Source organism: Pleurodeles waltl, chromosome 1_2 (genome assembly GCF_031143425.1).
Source record: "Pleurodeles waltl isolate 20211129_DDA chromosome 1_2, aPleWal1.hap1.20221129, whole genome shotgun sequence".
Classification (NCBI taxonomy): Eukaryota; Metazoa; Chordata; class Amphibia; order Caudata; family Salamandridae; genus Pleurodeles; species Pleurodeles waltl.
This window is the reverse complement of record NC_090437.1, coordinates 25499911-25519240: the sequence shown is the minus strand read 5'-3', so window position 1 is coordinate 25519240 and position 19330 is coordinate 25499911.

Genomic DNA, 19330 nt, shown 5'->3' with positions numbered 1-19330 from the left:
TTACACCCAACGTTCCTCCAAGTCTCCTGATAAAAATGATACCTCACTTGTGTGGGTAGGCCTAGCGCCCGCGACAGGAAATGCCCCAAAACACAACGTGGACACATCCCATTTTTTGACAGAAAACAGAGCTGTTTTTTGCAAAGTGCGTACCTGTAGATTTTGGCCTCTAGCTCAGCCGGCACCTAGGGAAACCTACCAAACCTGTACATTTTTTGAAAACTAGAGACCTAGGGGAATCCAAGATGGGGTGACTTGTGGGGCTCTGACCAGGTTCTGTTACCCAGAATCCTTTGCAAACCTCAAAATGTGGCTAAAAAAACACGTTTTCCTCACATTTCGGTGACAGAAAGTTCTGGAATCTAAGAGGAGGCACAAATTTCCTTCCACCCAGTGTTCCCCCAAGTCTCTCGATACAAAATGGTACCTCACTTGTGTGGGTAGGCCTGGTTCCCGCGACAGCAATAGATCACCCAACGGTCAATGTTGGTCCTTACATGAGGCAGCTGTTGACCCTGGGGTGATCCATTCCTGATGCAGGCACTGGGTGTAGGCACTCAAGTGGGGTAGTGTTTTTATCAGGACAGGTGAGGAATCACTGGGTGGTAGGAATTTTGTGGATATCAGCATATTCCTGTAGTTTGTGTGACAGAAATGCGAGAAAAATAGAGTTTTTATTCAACATTTCAACTTTGCAGGGTATTCTGTGTAAGAAAACTTTGGGGAATCCACACAAGTCACACCTCTGTGGACTCCCCCGAATGTCTAGTTTCCAGAAATGTTTGGGTTTAGTGTGTTTCTCTATATGGCCGCCGAACCCAGGACCAAAAACACAGGTGTCTGCCTTACAAAACCAGTTTGTTTTGCGATAGATAATTTTGATGTCTCCACAATGCGATTTGGGCGGTGGAATTTGGGGCTGAACTAAATTGGGGAGCTCCCAAGAGAGCACTCTCTCTCTCTGCTTGCCGCCGCATTCACCTGCTCTCTGGGTTGGGCCAACCCACTATTACCCAGTTGCACAGACTGCTTGCGAAGGGACAGCAGGACTGTCCTCATCACCTCCCTCATAATTTACTGGAGTTATCGAATGGGACTCCTCCGACTGAAAAATCACTCCCAGAGTCTGCACCACTGTCCTATCCCTCAGATGCTGTCTCAGTATCTGATATCTCAGTCTCTGATCCTATGTCAGAGCTGTCCTCTATAACCCGAGTGACGGCAGCAGTCATCCATCAAAATGCCATCTCTGCTATTGGCTAAACTGTTGCTCTAAAACACTAGCCTACGTAGACAGTCACAAAATTGATGTTGTGTGTGAGATGCGTGCAACAGTAGAGGCCACCTCACCTGCGCTTCTTCCCTCAATCAGCACGTTCTTTCAAGACACTCAAAAAACACCTTGTCACATACCATTCGTCAGTCTTTATCACCTCCTGCGCCCAGTCCAACAATCATTATTAGTGCTCCCACTCCCTCCTCCTCAGATTCCCTCATTACCACCCAGCAAAAGTGCCCTTCATCTCTCCATAGCCGCCCTCCAGCCCGCACATACATTTCATTTGTATTATAGCGCAGGTAATGGCTGACTTTACTAATGTACTCAGCTATTTACATGAAATACAGATTTGCTCTTTGCAGTAGGCATATAAACCTTCTGCGCTTCTTTATGGCACTAAAACTGCCACTAGACAAGTCTGACCCTTTTGTAGCAGAAACATAATCACTTACTTGACTTTTTTATTGCTGCCTAAAAGCTACAGTTGAAAAGCGTCAGTTGAAGTATGTGCATTGCTTTGAAGACGCAAGCTGCAACTGCACCGATCGCAGCCCCCAGGGAAACCACACATGTATTGACAAAAGTTATATATATATATATATATATATATATATATATATATATATCTACATAGATATATCTATAGACAGATCTATATATATGTATATATATATATATATGTACACATATCTATATATATTCTATAGATCTATCTATAGATATATCCATGTAGATAGATATATGTACATAGATATATCTATATATATATATATATACATATATATATAGATGTATGTAGATCTCTATATATATATATATAGAGAGAGAGATATTTTTAGTTGTTTTATGGTTTCCTTGGGGGCCAAAATGGCCCCCAGGGAAACCCTACAACAACGAAAATAAAAAATTGCCCCCACAGGGGGTCGCCCTGCCCACGAGCTACCCCCTGTCCATTTATTTTTCTTTTTGTTTTAAAAAAAAAAAAAAAGTTCCCCCGGGGGGGGGGGGGGGGGGCCTGGGGGGGATGGGCTGGGGTGATGGTGCGATCCCCCCCCCCTCCCTCCCGGGGGCCCCTAGCTTTTTTTTTTTTTAAATATGCCCCCGGCGGGGGGGGGGGGCGGCCCGTTTTCCGAAGTGAAATCCCTGTGCTGCGATCGGGGGCCAGGAAACACTTTCAGAAGGCCTCGTAAGAAAGGGGAGAGTCTCCCCTTTTTTACGAGGCCTTCCCGAACGTGGAGAAGGCCGTTTGTGGCCGTTTTCCCCTTTGGAGCAGGAAGCGGCCGCAAGGCCGCTTCCTGCTCCGATGAGGAAATCCACATAGTTATGTCAGCGAGCCTCGCGGCGCGCTGACATCACAAAGGGGTGGGTGGGGGGCGGGGGGAGACACGGAAGAGCTTCTGTGTCTCGCAGGGAACAAAATAAAAAAAATTTAAGGGATTTATTAACCCCCTCCCTGGTGTCGGCCACTGGTCGTGACCTGCACCAGGGAGGTAGTGTGGGCGTCGGCCGGTGACCAACGACCGCATTGAAAGGGTTAATGATTTAGCATGTTATTTTCTTTGCCAGCTTCCCCTGTTCTATACGAATGTGTTGCATTACCAGTGAGTGGCCATACATGGTTCTTGATTTATTCCAAGGCTGAGCTGGAGTACATTTAAACATGTTTTGACACTTTCATGGATACGGGAGCTTTAAGTGCAGTTTGTGACTAGGAATGGTCTTCCCACCTTAAGTACCCCTAAACTTCTTCCATCTAATAGTGAATATTTTTAATTTTCCCCTTGTCCCTCTCACATTTGCTATTGAAACATAAATCTAGATGTGCATAAATGTTCTCACAAAAAAGATAACACTTTTTTGTATGAATAGTATTACTGTGCAAGATTGTCTGTTTAGATTAGGAAAAAGAATCCAATATTTTGTAAAATAAATAATAAAAGTCAGCCGAAGGGATGATGATAGATGACAGGATATCTGAAATGGGTTGACAAGCCACAATGGAGGACAATACCTACGAGCATGCATGATGGACCAAAGTTAAATTACTGCTTCTGGGGGTATTAAGTGATCTGCAGATAGGCTCATCCTTGAGATTGTTGAGTGTTATCAAATAATAGTAACACCTGCAGAAGTGCAGCACGAAGAGGTAAATGAAAAAAGGTCTATAAAAGAGAGAGAGAGGGATTTAATAAACAAGTACATGGCCAACATCTTGAATTCCAGAATTAATAATCTGGGTTTCAATAAAACATGATGTGTTTAAGATACAGTTTTAGTAGGAATTATGCCAGAGAATGCCTGTGATCTATACTCCTCATTTTGTTTTGCCCACCTGTGGTGTGACTCTTGTTAGTTCCGTAAGTCTAGCAATCCATGTGCCCAGAGATTCAGTGGACTCCGGGCACCCTAATTATAGTGTCTTTTAGAACCAACATGATCAGTAAGTGGGACATTTTTAGATCTGGAGTTAGCCAAGAACCTTAGATTTTAATAAACATATTTATAGGGGCTTTCAGCCAGCTGTTTTCCATTCATTTGTCCATCACTGTGGGATTCACATTCCTATTCCACCCACCATAGCATACAGCAGGCAGCACCGGTCATCACATTCAACCACTGCCAATCCCTTCTGTAAGTGATGCCATTTGGCTCTTGTACTTATATACAAAAATTAGTTCCCTTGTTCATGAATTACCAGAAAATATAACCAACATTTGTCTGTTAACACGAAATTTGTTGACATTGGTGGAGCTTGTTACTCGCTTACAGTAAGGCCCAGAGCACCCTTGCCAAACCCTACCTAATTGACATATGTAATTTACCTGTAAGTCCCTTGTACAGTGGTATCTCTGTACCCAGGGCCTGTAAATCAAATGCTGCTAGCGGGCCTGCCAGGCTGCTTGTGCCACACACTGAAGTAGCCTTTCAAACGTGTCTGAGGCCTGCTAGCGCAGGGCCTGCGTGCTCAGTTTTGCCACAGGGACTTGGCATCTAAATTTACTTGCCAGGCCCAGAACTCCCCTTTTACTACATGTAAGTCACCCCTAAGGTAAACCCTAGTTAGCTCTATGGGCAGGGTGCTATGTATGTAGAAGGCAGGACATCTGCCTGGTTGCATGTCCTGGTAGTGACAAACAGCCTATTTGGTTTCTCACTGCTGTTGAGTGCTGCCTTCTCATAGGATTACATTGGAAATGCTCTGCTTTATGTCTAGGAGGTATTGTCTGATTTATGAGGGGTTGCGTAGTCATGTTTGGTATGGTTATAATGGTGGTGAGAAATGCTGCTTACTGGTGTAAGTGGATTTTTTATTACTATCACAGAAATTCCACTTCTAGAAAGTGAGCATTTCTCTGTGCTTATAACTCTGGTGTTTTGCAGCTTGACTCAAATCCATGTCTGGGCAGAGTGACAGTTGGGCCTTGTGCATACTTCTCAGACAGCCTGTACAAAGGGAAGGTGGAGGAGTCACTGAGGTGCATCTACATACTGAATGGTCTTTCTGGTCTGAGGGAAGGGGAGGCAGGGCACACTTGCATCTGTAAAGGCTGTGCTGTGGTCTCACACAAAAGGATTGTTTACCCCCAACTGATGTTTGGAGCTGTGCGGGAGGAGAGAGGTGGGCACTCCCAGAACCAGTTGTAGCTGGCTGGAACCCTTTCTCCTCTTCATTGGAAATGCTTTGCAAAACTGAGTATAAGTACAGGGGATTATTCTCCACAAATTCGGACAAGAACATACTTGGAACTGGACACAGAACGCTGCTGATAGACTCACCAGGAAACACCTAGGACTGCTGCTGTTGTGCTGACCTATGATCTGCTGGGTCACTAGGAGGATCTGCCACTATTTGCAACCCTTGTGCTGGTCTGTTTGTTTTGCCCTACCGCCCTGTGCTCCCTCCTGTTCTGTATCCAGGGGCTAGGTGCTGTGGTCCCTGCATCTACTTGATGCGCAGTGCCAGGACAGTGCTTTATCTGAATATTCCTGTAGTGGAGTTCAGTGCATGAGGAGCGCTCCACTTTGCTCATGTGTTCTTCTTCCCAGCGTGAAAGGAGCACGTCCTTTCCTTGGTTCAGTGCGTAAAAATCGCTTAGTTTTTAGCCCTCCTCTGGATTTCCCTGTTGCGAGCGCTCTTCTGTATCTCCCGGAGGAGAAAAGCATTGTCGTAACAGGGAACAATCGTGGCAGAAACGTGCCTCTCCAAGTGCCCCTGGGGTGCGGGAAGATGAGGACAGGAGAATTCCCATAACAATGGTTCCCCCCGGGGGACTAGAGTGCTTTCAGGAGTGCCCCAGGGGCATATGCAGGCACCGAATTGAGTGCAGCATCAATGCGGCTCCAGGCCTAGACAAAGGAAGGCCAGGAGCCACTCTACAGCTTTCTGGAACATCCTGCTCGCTGGAGGATCGGGAGTGGGGGGAGATCACAACGGAGGGCCCCTGCTCCTCCTTTATAGGGCCCCCGCTGTGGTACAGAGTTCTGCAGCCGGGAGGAAGCTTCATCTGAGGTTCCCCATGCCTCCAGGACCCTCCACGTATTGTTCCTCTTGTGCCCGCAGACAGCGGAAGAACCCTAACTGGTGCTGGATACCGCCAGTGCCCATAATGGATCAGAGGAGCTCCCACACACACTTCAGGGGGTGGTGTTACTGCTCCTAATAAAAGTTAAGTGAGGGGGGCAATGCTGCTAATGCCAGGGTTTTTCTGTTGATAATACAAGGGTTTATCAAGTAACGGTGTTTACCCTAACCTAGGCACCCTGGCTGGTATGTTTATCCTATTCTCTCTATGACTTGCCATACTTGCTAAACATTCCTCTTATGGTCATTTATGATATGTTTATGACAAGTTCACTACTTGAGTAGTGGGATTCCTGACTATTGCTTATGTTGCAGAATAATAAGTAGCCTATGTCTTGTATGTGACTACTGCTGGTTTCTGAAGAGTAACTATTACATAATGTTCTCACAACTGCTAAGGTAGCAGGGTATTACAGATATGTATGTTTGGTCTAATTATGTTTTGTGCAATACAGTTTATTTTTTAAATAACTTGGTGTTGTGTTCCTTTGTGGTGTATTTATTGAGTCATGTGTGTTGTGCAATCGCTTTACACATTGCCTCTGGGTTAGGCCTGACTGGTTGTGCCAAGCTACCAAGGGGAGGGGTTATCTTGGACGAGTAACTCCCTTGCCCTGACTAGAGTGGGTGGGTTCTGCCTGGCTTAGGTGCATACCCTAGCCAACCAGAAACCCTATTTCTAGATATATATATATATATATATATATATATATATATACATATATATAGATATAGATATATATAGATATATATAGATATATATAGACTAGTTAGTGGTGGTCGGCACTAGTTAGTTATAGTTAAGACCTAGTTTCTATAGAAAAAGCTGTATTTTATTTGCCTATATCTTTGACACAGCTTCATGAATCATCACAAACCTTTCCCCCAAAAAATTGACAGTCATGTCAACTACAGTCTGGAAAGTTTTGGGGTGATCCACCAAGCGGGTGTTGAGAAAAAGAGGGGTCAAAAACTGAGATTTTCCCCATATGGATTTTAAACAGATTTTGAGGGTCATTAAGAACACTGCGGGATTCCCTGCCGTGTTCATGCTTGCGGTCTAAACACAGACCGCCAGCCCATTGAAGACCCCGCCGGCCCAACAATAAACATTCCACTAGGCCGGCAGGCGGAAACAGTGTTTCTGCTAGCCGGCCCAGCGGAATGCTGGGCCTGGACATTGCCGACAGCTTCACATAAAGCCGTCGTCGATGCCGCAGTGCGGCAGGTGCAGCAGCACCCGTCGCGCAGATCACTGCCCGTAAATCAGGCATTGACCTGCGCGACGGGGCTGTGTACGGGGGCCCCGGAGCACCCCTTCTGCCAGCCTTTCTATGGCAGGGGAAACTGCCAGGGGAGGACTGGAGGGACACAGGTTCTTTATCCGAAAGGCAGCGCTGCTTGCAGCTCTGCCCTGTCAGATAGAGAACTCCACCACCGTCAGGCTGCCTGGAGGTGGTGGAGGGCCGCCTGTGGTGTTTGGTCCAGACCGCCATTCCAGTGGCAGTAATTTCCACCACCGCCGGCATGGCGGTCTGGAACGCCATGTTCATAATGAGGGCCATAGTACCTGAAACACTAGGACTGAATTACACCAAAATTGGCAGAAAGGTAGCTCTTGGTCCAAAAGGAGCCCTTTTTGTTATTTGATGTAAATCTGTTCAGTAGTTTTTGAGATGTTAAAGAAAATCCAAATTTGTACATATAGAGTCACGAAGAATTTGCAACCCCTCCTAATCTCGTTCAGAGGGCTGATTGACTGAACACGTCAACAAAGAAGTGTTGGCCGCCATGTTGGGAATCGACCTTAGCTCTGGTGCTGGGTCTCATAGGAAACTGTCAGAGCAAAAAAGCATTGAAAAAAAGATTTTGGCACACATTGCAGCAGATCTGCTGAAAATTAAAAAAATAAAATCAAGAACAGGCTCTCATGCTTGTTTCTATGAGCCCCCTAGTGGAGCAGGTCCCAGTGGCATTGAAATTTCAGTGGGGGATCACCCACCCCACTGCCACAGCCCCAGGGACTGCTGCCTCCCCAGGGCTTCATTGAACTTCAATGTAGGGGGTTCGCATGGCCCAACATAGCCCCGGGGATGACCACCTCCCCGGGGCTTAATCCACTTTAAATGCAGGAGGTGCACAGCCCCCTCACAGCCCCGGGGATCGCCACCTCCCCAGGGCTTAATTGAAATTCAGGGCATGTTGCCACAGTGCCCCCGCAGACTCAGAACCACCACCTCCCTGGGGCTTCATTCAAATTCAAGGAGAGGGTCGCATGCCCCCTCCTACAGCCCCAAGGACCACCATCTCCCTGGGTCTTAAATCAAATTAAATGTGGGGGCGCATGCCCCTATGCAGCCCCGGGGATGGCCACCTCCTCGGGGCAAATAGAATGTTGAAGGGGGCCGCAAATGGCCCTGGGGACCACCATCCCCCAGGGTCGGCTCCTGTTATGTCCCAGGTTGCGCATCCCTGGACATAGCTGGTTGCTTTTGTTTGGTGGGAGCTGACAGCCCCCACCAAGCAAGAGAAGACAAAGGGGCTGATTATGATCTTCGCGGATGGGATTACTGTGTCCCAAATGCGACGGATATCCTGTCTGCCGTATTACAAGGCAGGTGGGATATCCGTTACATTTGGGACATAGTAATCCCCTCCGCTAAGGTCGTAATCAGGCCCAAAGTCTGGTTTCTGATTGAGAGAGCTGTGAAACAGCTCCCACTGTCAGAAAGTGGATTTCGCAAATATGCGTGCAGGGAAGACAGATGAGAACCTTTCCCCCACAAGCATGGAGCTGCCCTTTAAAGCAGTTCTCTGCTTCTAGAGGCAGTGCTGGCTCTCACAGTAAGTGGGGAGCTGACTGGGGACACGGGGGCAGTGAGGCTTTCCCTGCAGTCCTGTCACTCTTTCTCTGTCTCTTCCGACCCATAATAGGATGGAAGAGAGAGAGAAATTGACATTGCAATGGCCACTCCATGCAGCAAATTGAAAGTGTTATCCTGGAAAGATAGTTGGTATGAATGTCATAGTTTTGTTGGGATGCAGAGCAGAACACTTCTGGCCTAATGGTTACAGTCTTGTGCTGTCACTCGGGAGACTGAAGGTTCAAATCCTAGTATCACTTGACAGTGTGTTGGTTCATTTGCTTGTGTTTTGATAGTTAAATCTTCCTAGTGATGGAGAATTCATGTTTTATTCCAGTCACTCGCATGGGTTGAGTGTCATAGGTTTGTCTGGATCCAGGAGGCTAAAGAGTCACCTGTGGCGTAATGGTTAAGGTCACAGACCCTTGCACTGGAAGTTGAGGGTGCTAGTCATGGTGGGTCTACAGGCATTCCCCTACTTTAATTTGTTTTCAACTTCAAAAGTTTTAGGTTCATAATGAAAGATGATCTAACTCTTTTTAATTGACAACTACAGTTTTCTTTTCAATTTGTCCAGAAATATCTCATTCTGAGTACATCATTCAGCAAAGCCTAAAAGCTCTCTCTCTCTCTCTCTCTCTCTCCCTCTCTCTCTCTCTCTCTCTCTCTCTCTCTCTCTCTCTTTCAAACTCTTTCTCCACTCATACCCTTGCACACCCACTCACAGCTGCACTCAGAGCCTCATGCACCCACTCACAGACCCACCCAGACACTTGAAGACCTACTCAGAGTTTCATACATCCACTCATAGACCCACTGAAACCCTCATACACCCATTCACAGACCTACACAGACACTGATGCACCCACTCACAAATCCACTAAGACACTGATACACCCAGACAGACACTCACAGCGACTCTCACACCCAGATTAACCCTGTCACACCTATTCTCACACACAGAGAGACAGGCAACGGCCAATTCCTTCTGTGAATGGTGAAAGGCCATGTGCAGCTGGGGCTAGGGGGGATGGTCGCAGCATCTGGCCACTGGTCAACACCGCCGCACATGGCCTGCATCCAACTGCAGCTGCACACGGCTGAAAGCTGTGTGTGGTGGTGGTTCAAGTAATGTATAGTACTGAAAATTACTTTACGTTAAAAAATATAGAAATTCACTGAAAAAAGCAAAGGTTACAGGGACGTTATAGTTAGGAAATAGAATTAAAAGAAACCATAGAAATTCATTTGAAAAATCAAAGGTTACAAGGACGTTAAAGTTAAGTCCACATTTTAAATATGCAAAACCATAGAAAGTCACCTTTATAGTTAGAGTTATCTCAAGTAACCATAACTCCTGCCCTAACATAACTACAACTCTTGCCTGTTTTTTTTTTATCTTTTCCCGGATTCACAACCCTACCATGAATTTGTGGCAAAAATAATAAAAAGTGCTTTTTACGATTGGGGGGGGTCCCTTTAGGACTCCACCACCAGCACTAACAGATCAGATGGTCCATACCCTGGCCTCATTTCTTTGTTTTTAACCTTTTCTGGGACTCTGCTGAAGCTGAGTCCCAACATGGCTGCCAACACTTTTGAAGTGTTAGCAGCCTTTCAGATCTCAGCATAAAATCGGGAGGGGTCAGGAATCCTTCACATCCCTATATATACAAATTTGGATTTTCTTTAATTTCTCTAAAACTGCTAAATAGATTTACACCAAATACCAAAAGGTCTCTTTCTGGACTAAGAGCTAACTTTCTGCCAAATTTGCTGTAATTCTATGCAGTGGTTTGGGTGCTATTGCTGTTCAAAATCCCTATGGAAAAATTAATAGGGAAAAACTGGTTTTGAGACCCCCCCTTTTTCTAGGCCCCCGCTTGACGCATTACCCTGAAACTTTCCAAACAGACGCTGAAGTGAGCTTCATATTTTCTTGGAAAATTTAATGAAGATTCATCAAACGGAGCCAAAGTTATTAGCAAAACAAAAAACACTTTTTCTAAAGAACCTAGGTTTTAACCATAACTACCTAGTGGCAAACACCACTACGTAATATATGAGAAAGAGAGATGCTGTTCAACATGAGGTACTCCAAAGTCAAGCAGTTTATTGGGAAATCACCACAGACATGTTAAGGCCGAAGCCTTGATCACATGATCAGAACACGGTTTCGGAACACCTTACATAGTGCGTAGACATAGTAGAGAGACAACATGTTACTCCCAGGGTACATCAAAACTGTTGACTGTCTTAACACAGAGAAAGCATAACATGAAACAAATGCAAACAATATTATGGCATTTTTACACAAATATGTAGATGACTTCTAGTAATAAAATTGCATTCAGGAGGTAAGAGACAAAACAAAAGTAACAGTGACGTTAACACAGGGAGGCACTCTGGAGAACATGCACACAAAAGTCTCAAACATAGTAGAAGGGTAGAACATCCTTACAATGCTAATTATTGCACCTATGGGGATATAAGGAACTGAACAGTAGGCAATATGTACGACATATGCAAATAGCCAAATATAATGAGAACATCTCCTAGCGATTGTCACACAGGAGAGTTCTGCATTACAGCTTTAAAACAACGGTGCCCAAAAGGCTAAAATTATATGACTAGTAAAGAGGAAATCTCAGATAGAACACATCTAATGAGCTCCATAAGACTGCTCAAGTGGACCGAACACATCACCATGTCATAATGGAGGATTTAACATAACAGCAAAAATAACAACTAGTCTATATCATTAAGTAAACAATTCAGAGTTCCCAAAACAGGTGAAAATCACAAAAAAGAAAAAGTCCTCCCCGTAGTCAGACAAACCTTTTACCTTTCATATATATACCTCATGATGTGGGAGAAGCAGTGTGTCCCACTAAATATGCTCTAAACATACTGAAGAGTATAAAGACAAAAAAATTACGAAAAGTGCAAAACTAACCATCTAAAACCATCAATCTGAACATCCACAGAGGGATAAAAGAAAAGATAAAACAATACAAAAAAATTCACTCTTATCTGTTGAATTTCATCTAGGGTCCCCGTGGGGGAGGTAAAAGGGGAGGGAAATCCAGTCCGGATGGGCACTTTCGTGCCTCAACCCAAGATTCCCTTCCTGTTCTCCTGAAGCATAAAAAGAATACACATATAAGAACAAATGGTTAAAACCGTGCAATCATTCAATATCCTAGCTAGAGCTGGACATACTAAGCAGGCAGAGACTATACAGACGTGAAAAGAATGCAAAAGCTGTTATATCTCATGTAAATGGATGCTAAGCTCTTCTTCAGTGTTCAACCATTGGGAATTATGGGAGGTTTCCTAGGGTGTGAGCCATGATGGTTGGTTCTTGAGAGGGTACCTGTGGGGAGGTCTCTCATGTCTCTAGGGAACTACATTATATACCATACCTGATGGTGACACTGCGTTTGATTATGTTGGATTTGGGGCTTTTGCATTGATGCCTATATTGAACCAATTTTGTTTGATCCTATTGAGTCTATTGGAATATAGAAGAATTTGGACATTTTCCAAAGATGTGCACACCAAATATTTTACGTTCTATACACCTTTATTTTAATTACTGGAGTATGGCAGTGAATCCCAAAGACCACAGGAGTACTTTAAGTACCCACCAAGCAAGAGCAAACAGTAGGAAAAATGCTCCTGCCCGCTAGGAGTGGACTTTTCATCTGTTTCCCTACCTGCTGTGAAGCAGCCAGAGAAACAGATGAAAAAATTGCTCCTGTGTGCATTTTTTGCCAATATGGACCAAAGGGGCATTAGGACTTCCTACGGCCCCCACCAAAAAGACACTGGATGCCCTGGGTGTGGTTATGGCATAACCATTGACTGGCCGGGCCCCAGAGGGATGGGGTCCTCATGGCCAAAATCAGCCATGTGCCCTCCCCTTGCAGTAATCAGCCAGACCGTGGGGATGGGGTTCCTGGGGCTGAAATCAGCATGGGGAGAGGTGCGGCTAGAGAGTCACAGACGGGAAAAGAGAGGTACTAGGAGATGAGGTGAAAAAGGCAAGGACGGCTATGATGGAGCATATAAAAGGAAAGGTGCCAGAAGACAAGATAGACTGGCCAAAAATAATACATGCAAAGCAGGAGAAGAGAGAAAGTGTGAACTCTTAATATGACTGTCTCTTACAGGTTTACCAGCAGAGCAGTGGAATGAAGAACCCAGTAGGCAAAGCAATGCCGGCTTTCATCACAACATTCATCTATGGGCTCCATCAACCCATTCAGACACACTTACAGACTTATTTGTCTGCTGGCTTTAGGAGCCCATAGACAAAGTGCTGGCGCAGCAAGGTATGCAGATTACCAGACACATCTACAGGAAAGAAAGGAAGATAAATCAAAGCGGGAAACAGCAAAGTTGATGATGGTGCAGGAGAAGTTTTATAGCAGAGGTCAGGGCAGGGGTAGGACAGACACGATGGTCGAATGAAAGAGCCTCCTCCCAGCCTCCACCTGGAACAACATGCTTCCACTGAGCCAGTAGGGACATTGGAAGGCAAATTGACCCCTGCCAGGTAGGGGGTTCAGGGACAGGAGCCAGTAAAGGCAGCCCTGCCATCCACAAAATGCACTATCACCTTGCACAGACAACATATTTGCACTGCTAAGGTGCAAGGATTAAAAAACCCACGGTCCACACAATCACATTATGGCCTGACATGAGCCCCTCCATTGCCACCTTATCCCCTGCTGCCACCTGAAACATATTTCTATGTCTGGATCAGGGAAAGAGCTTGTCTAGTGGCCCCGGTAATACCAGTGGACCAGGAGGGCCAATATGTGGAGGGTACAGTGCTAAATAGGACTGTTCCTTTCCTGGTTAACTCAGGAGCCATAAGATCAATGCTGAAGGCCTCTGATGTACCAGAGGCACCCCTCTCAGGAACACAAATAACAGCAGTCGACAGGATGGGACAACCTATCGATAAGTATTGGACAGATCCCCTAAAACTGTAGTGGGCCCCATCACGGTTGACCACCAATTTGTTTTCAGCAGGTACTGCCCTGTTAATTTGATGGGAAAGGATCTATGATGTAAATTGTACTGCACCATCTGCTGTTCACCTATAGGTGTATTTCTAGAAATCAGGGTGAATGGACTATTGTTGCAGGAGGGGCTCCCAAGGGAAAACTACCAGAACTACATTAGTGCATCCCAAGTGAGGTCTGGGCACACAGGCCGAATAATGTGGGGCAGGTACTAGATTACCTCCTGTGCAGATTAAATTGAAACTAGGGACACCACTGCTACGAGTCTTGAAATACAAGATCTCCAAAGAGGGAGAAAAAAGTATAGCCCCAGTAAAACGAGATCTTCTGCAGTAGGAGGTCTTGATGGAAATACAAGACAGCCCCTGCATCACCCCTATAAACCCTTTAAAAAGGCCTCTAAAGGAGTGGACAAGGCTCCTGTATACAGATTTAGCCAGGACCTTTGAGAGGTCAAACAAAATAGTGCTAGCCTCATTCCCAAGAGCTCCAAACCCCAGCCATCATCCTGTCCAGTATTCTTAGTACAGCTACCTACTTCACGGTCCTGGATTCGAGCAATGCCTTCTTTTCTGTGCCCCTTCATTCCAATTCCCAGTGTCTCTTCAGTTTCACATTGCGACAAAGAAGGCTACCTTGGGAACGCTTGTCACAAGGGTTTACAGACTCACCTTCCTTCTTCTCCAGCGCCCTAGGGGCAGATCTGGTGTCTTTGCAGCTGCCTGGGGGGTTCACACTAATTCAATACATTGACAATTTGCTTTTGGCCTCACCCTCCCTGACAGCTTGCATCCAAGACACTATAGCCCAGTTATGTTTAGCACAGAAAGGTGATAAACTATCCCCTAAGGAACTGCAATTTTGTCAACAAAAGGTGAAATATCTTGGCCACGAGCTGTCCCAAGGGACATGGAAACTATTACCTGACAGGTTAGTTGTCATTACACAATTTCCCAGACCACACACACAGAGGGGGGTGAGGGTCTTCTTCGGAGTAGCAGGATATTGTAAATATAAGATACCACATTTTTCCTTAATAGCATTCCCACTCCAAAACTTCACCCACAAGGAGATACTAGATAAAGGTCCCTGGTCCCCAGACTGTGAGAAGCCATTCCACACACTGAAACAAAAACGGTGTTCAGCAGCAGCATTAGGCTTCCCAGATTATAGTAAGGACTTACACTTATTTTGCCACAAGAAAGGTGGCTACTCATTGAGGGTGCTGGCTCAGAAATATGGGTCCTTCTATTGCTCAGAGGCCTACTTTTCTGCAACTCTTGACCCTGTCGCGGCAGCGCTTCCACCATGTCTAAGGGAGGTGGTTTCCATGGCCCTGGTTGTAGAACAATCCGAAAATGTAGTACTAGCACATACTTTGGTTCTGCATGTTCCACATGCACTGGACATATTACTGAGAATAACAAATACTCATCACCTAACTAATGCACGTCACACATGATATGAATAAACCCTGTCGGCCCCACACATCATTATTAAGAGGTGCACTTCCTTGTACCCTGCTTGCCTGTTACTAATGGAACAGGACCATGATGACTCTTCAACAGACAACTCCTTTCATGATTGTGTATTAGCAGTAGATAGACACACCAAAGTGAGGTCAGATATCAGAGACACCCCGTTTCCAGATGCAAAAAGGGACTTGTTCTTCGATTGGTCATGCATTAGGGATAACATCTGAATGCTGCAGCCTGCCTATGCTGTAGGTGCAGCCAAAAGATTGCTAGAGGGGGGAAGATTGACAACTGTAAAAAGTGCCCAGGCAGCAGAATTAGTGGCATTAACAAGGACTGGGAGGCTGGCTGAAGGAAAGTCAGAGAATATCTATACAGACAGAGATGATGCATTTGGAGTGACACATGACTTTGGCTAATTGTGGGCAATGAGAGGATTTCTTATCTCAGCACTGCTTTTACCAAGACAAGTTGCTATCATTAAACGTGCATCTCATACTTCTGCCAAAGACTATGGGCCAGATGATCAAAACTTTTTGCACGTCGCAAACAGCGAATTTCACTGTTTGCGACGTGCAAAAAGCACATCGTAATGCCCAATCCCCGTTTTGCAAGTCGGTAACCTGGTTACGGACTCGCAAAACGGAACTGAGTCGCAATTAGGAAGGGGTGTTCCCCTTCCTAATCGCGAGTCGCAGCGCGATGCTGTACTGTTTTGTGACCGCGAATGCGGTCGCAAAGCAATCGCAGTTACCACCAGTGTGGATGGCATGAAAAACATTTGTCCTATGGACCACTGCCTGCTCTGAAAAAATGAAACGCAACGTTTTATTTTTTAGTTTTGTAATGCATCTCGTTTTCCTTTAAGGAAAACGGGCTGCATTAAAAAAAAAAAACTGCTTTATTTAAAAGCAGTCACCAACATGGTGGTCTGCTGTCTCCAGCAGGCCACCATCCCTGTGAGTGCCGCCACTCGCAAGGGGGTCTCAAATTGCAACCCACCTCATTAATATTAATGAGGTGGGCCTTTTCGACCCCCTTGTGAGTTGCAGATGGTGTCAGGGACACCATCCTTCATTCTGGATTGCGACTCGCAAATTCCGAGTCTCTGACTCGCAATTTGATAGTCGCAATCCAGATTTTTACTAAATCTGGCCCCATGTTTCCACAGGAAATGAGTTCATTGATGGGGAAGATAGAAGAATAGCATTGGCCGGTTGTGAATACGCAATGATGCAGGTGACATCTGCCTCACAGGTTAAAGAAGAATGTACATATTTTTATCCTGAATGTATTCAACAATATGCCGGGGAAAAGGAGTTGGAGGACTGGAAGAGGGGAGGTTGTATAGAAAATAAGGAAGGGATTTAGGTAGCTCCGAGTGGAAAAATGTGTTTGCCATTGATGCTGCTACCTTCCATGCCCTGCCTTTTTCATGGCCCCTCACAAGTGGGGCGGGACGGGATGATCTGTTTGTTTCCCCAGTCTTGGTCCAGCACAAAATGTTGCCAATATGGTGAACATTTATGGAAGCGATGAACTGTTTGTGTGCAGTATAACCCGGGCAAGGTTACACCTACAGCACCAGGCCATTTTCCACTGCCGCACGAACTCTTTGAGAGTTTTTCTCTGTATATTTCTACCATTTTGGTTTGTTCTTTCTCTTCTCTTCTCCTTTTGTTTCTTGTTTTCAATATTTTAATAGCTTTCCCTATTCCCCAAATGCCTAATAAACAAATTAATATTATTAATGTTCCTTTTACTATTTTCAGTAATACTCCGTTCCAAATGTTGCTGAGCCAATTTCCCACAGAAGCAAATCCTTTTCCAATCTTCTCCCATACTCCTGGTTCTTTCAATTCTTTCAAATCTGTACTTTCGTTAGTTACATTTGTAAGCATTTTTCTAATTTGCCCGCTGTTGTCCGGAATATAAGTACAACAGTGACGTGTACCAAGCATTTTGCAAACGCCGCCATCCTTTGCTAAAAGAATGTCTAAGGCAAGCCGATTTTGAAGAGTCATAGCTCTTTCTGCAGCAAGTTCAGCATCCATCAGGATTATAGCTCCTGAGAATTTTGTCAGCATGTTATCCACAATAGTAGACAACTTTCGTATTTTAATTGAATTCAATATGACTCCCACTGAAGGAATCATTGCTCCAAATATATCTCCCACCACACCAGAAGCTGTCTCCCTCTTCTGAACATGATGTGATTCAGACAGCTTTGGGAATCTCTTTAAGTCGTCCAGTTGATAAACCTTTGGGAATACTATTCCCAAATAACATCTCCCATAACATCCTTTAGGAAGACGATAATAGGCGTTAAGTCCACAAATATAATATACCCCTGGAATAACTGGGTCTTGTCCATTCAGCATGAACGTCCATTTAGGTTGAAACAAAAACGTATGTTTACCTTCACTCATTCCCACAAAGACTGTGTCATAATATGATTTATGTCCATGTACACAGAATCTCCCTACGTGTAATGTATCTAAAGCTATTTTCCCTTGCGTTTTTATCACGGCAAAAGCATAGTTATCTACAGATGTCCTCTTGTGTAATTCCCTTTCTAATTTCTCCTTCCCCGCTATCCTCCTATCGTCAGTGTGATCTAAAAAGCTTATCTCCATCGGTGAAAGCAAGCATGTAAGGTTTTCTGCTCTGTGAAAAGGTGACAATGGTTCAAAGAAACCCCTCATCAATTTTATATAATAGTCTCTTGCTACTTTACTCAGATACTCTATTATGGGGATATATGCAAATGTAACATCCTGATTGGAATAAAAGTAGTGAATATACTCCTGGCCATAAAATCTGGTCATTATTAGACTACATGTAATTCCATACGTAAGAGGCATGCTATGATATGTCACTCCTTCCACTACTGAGGTAGGTATTTGTGTGCATACATAACAATCTTTCGCACCCATTGTCTCAACATACTCATTCAGCAAGCAATAGAAAACATTGGACGAAAGTTCCTTCTTATCATGCAAATGTCTTTCGTCTTGTTCGAGTTTCTTTAAAGGAGTTAGTTCAGTAGTAGGTTTAGAAGTAGAAGCATCATTCGTCTCTTTCTCATTTTTTCCATGCATTCCAAGAACTATTGCTACAATGATTAGTACACATGCAGTTATTAGGCCATACACACAAGTATTTACCACACATCATTTTATGTCCCTGTGTAGTGTAGCCTGTCATGATCTATATAGAATCAGAAAGTTGAAGACACTTTATCAAATCAGATTTGCAGATATGTATAAAGCTGAACAAGTTCAATGTTCACACTGTTTTCTTTAGCAGCTTAGGGCCAGATGTAGCAAACGATTGCGACTCGCAAACGGGCCGAATCGCAATTTGCGACAGTGCAAAATAGGAAATGGGATGCAAAAAGCCCATTTCCGACTCGCAAAAAGCGATGGGACCCGTTTGCGAGTCGCATCCGGTGCGACCCCATTTTGCGACCCGCAAATTGCAAGTCGCAATTTGCGAGTCGCAACCCATATGCAATTGCAACTCGCAAATTGCGACTAGTCGCAAAAAGCCCAGTTTGCATGTCCCATTTACCACTAACTCAGAGCAGGTGGTAACCATTACCAAAGTATAAAAGGGGACCCAGAAGGCATCTGGGTTACTCAAGATGGCGGAGATATACCTGATAGCAGTGAGGAGGAGAGTCTACGCAGCCCAGCAGAGGAGGAGGAGGGGCCACAGACAGGAGAAGATATATAGAACCAGGCAGACTCTTTTTCTGCAAACTGAAGAGGAGATCTATGACAAATACCGCCTTAGCAGCGCAGCCATTCTAGAATTAATAGATTTACTGAAACCACAGCTAGAACACAAGACTCTGCGTGGCTGCGCCATCCCTACGCATGTGCAAGTACTATGCGCACTGCACCTCTTGGCCTCAGGGAGCTATCAGGGGGTCATTGCCGTGGCAGGTGGGGTATCCCAAAGTGCAGTGTCAAGGTTCCTCAGGGCATTCCTAGATGCCTTAGTCACGCACGTCTCACTTCATATACTTACCAAGGAATGAGGCAGAAATTAACAGCACCATGCTGGACTTTTACCGCATTGCCCACTTT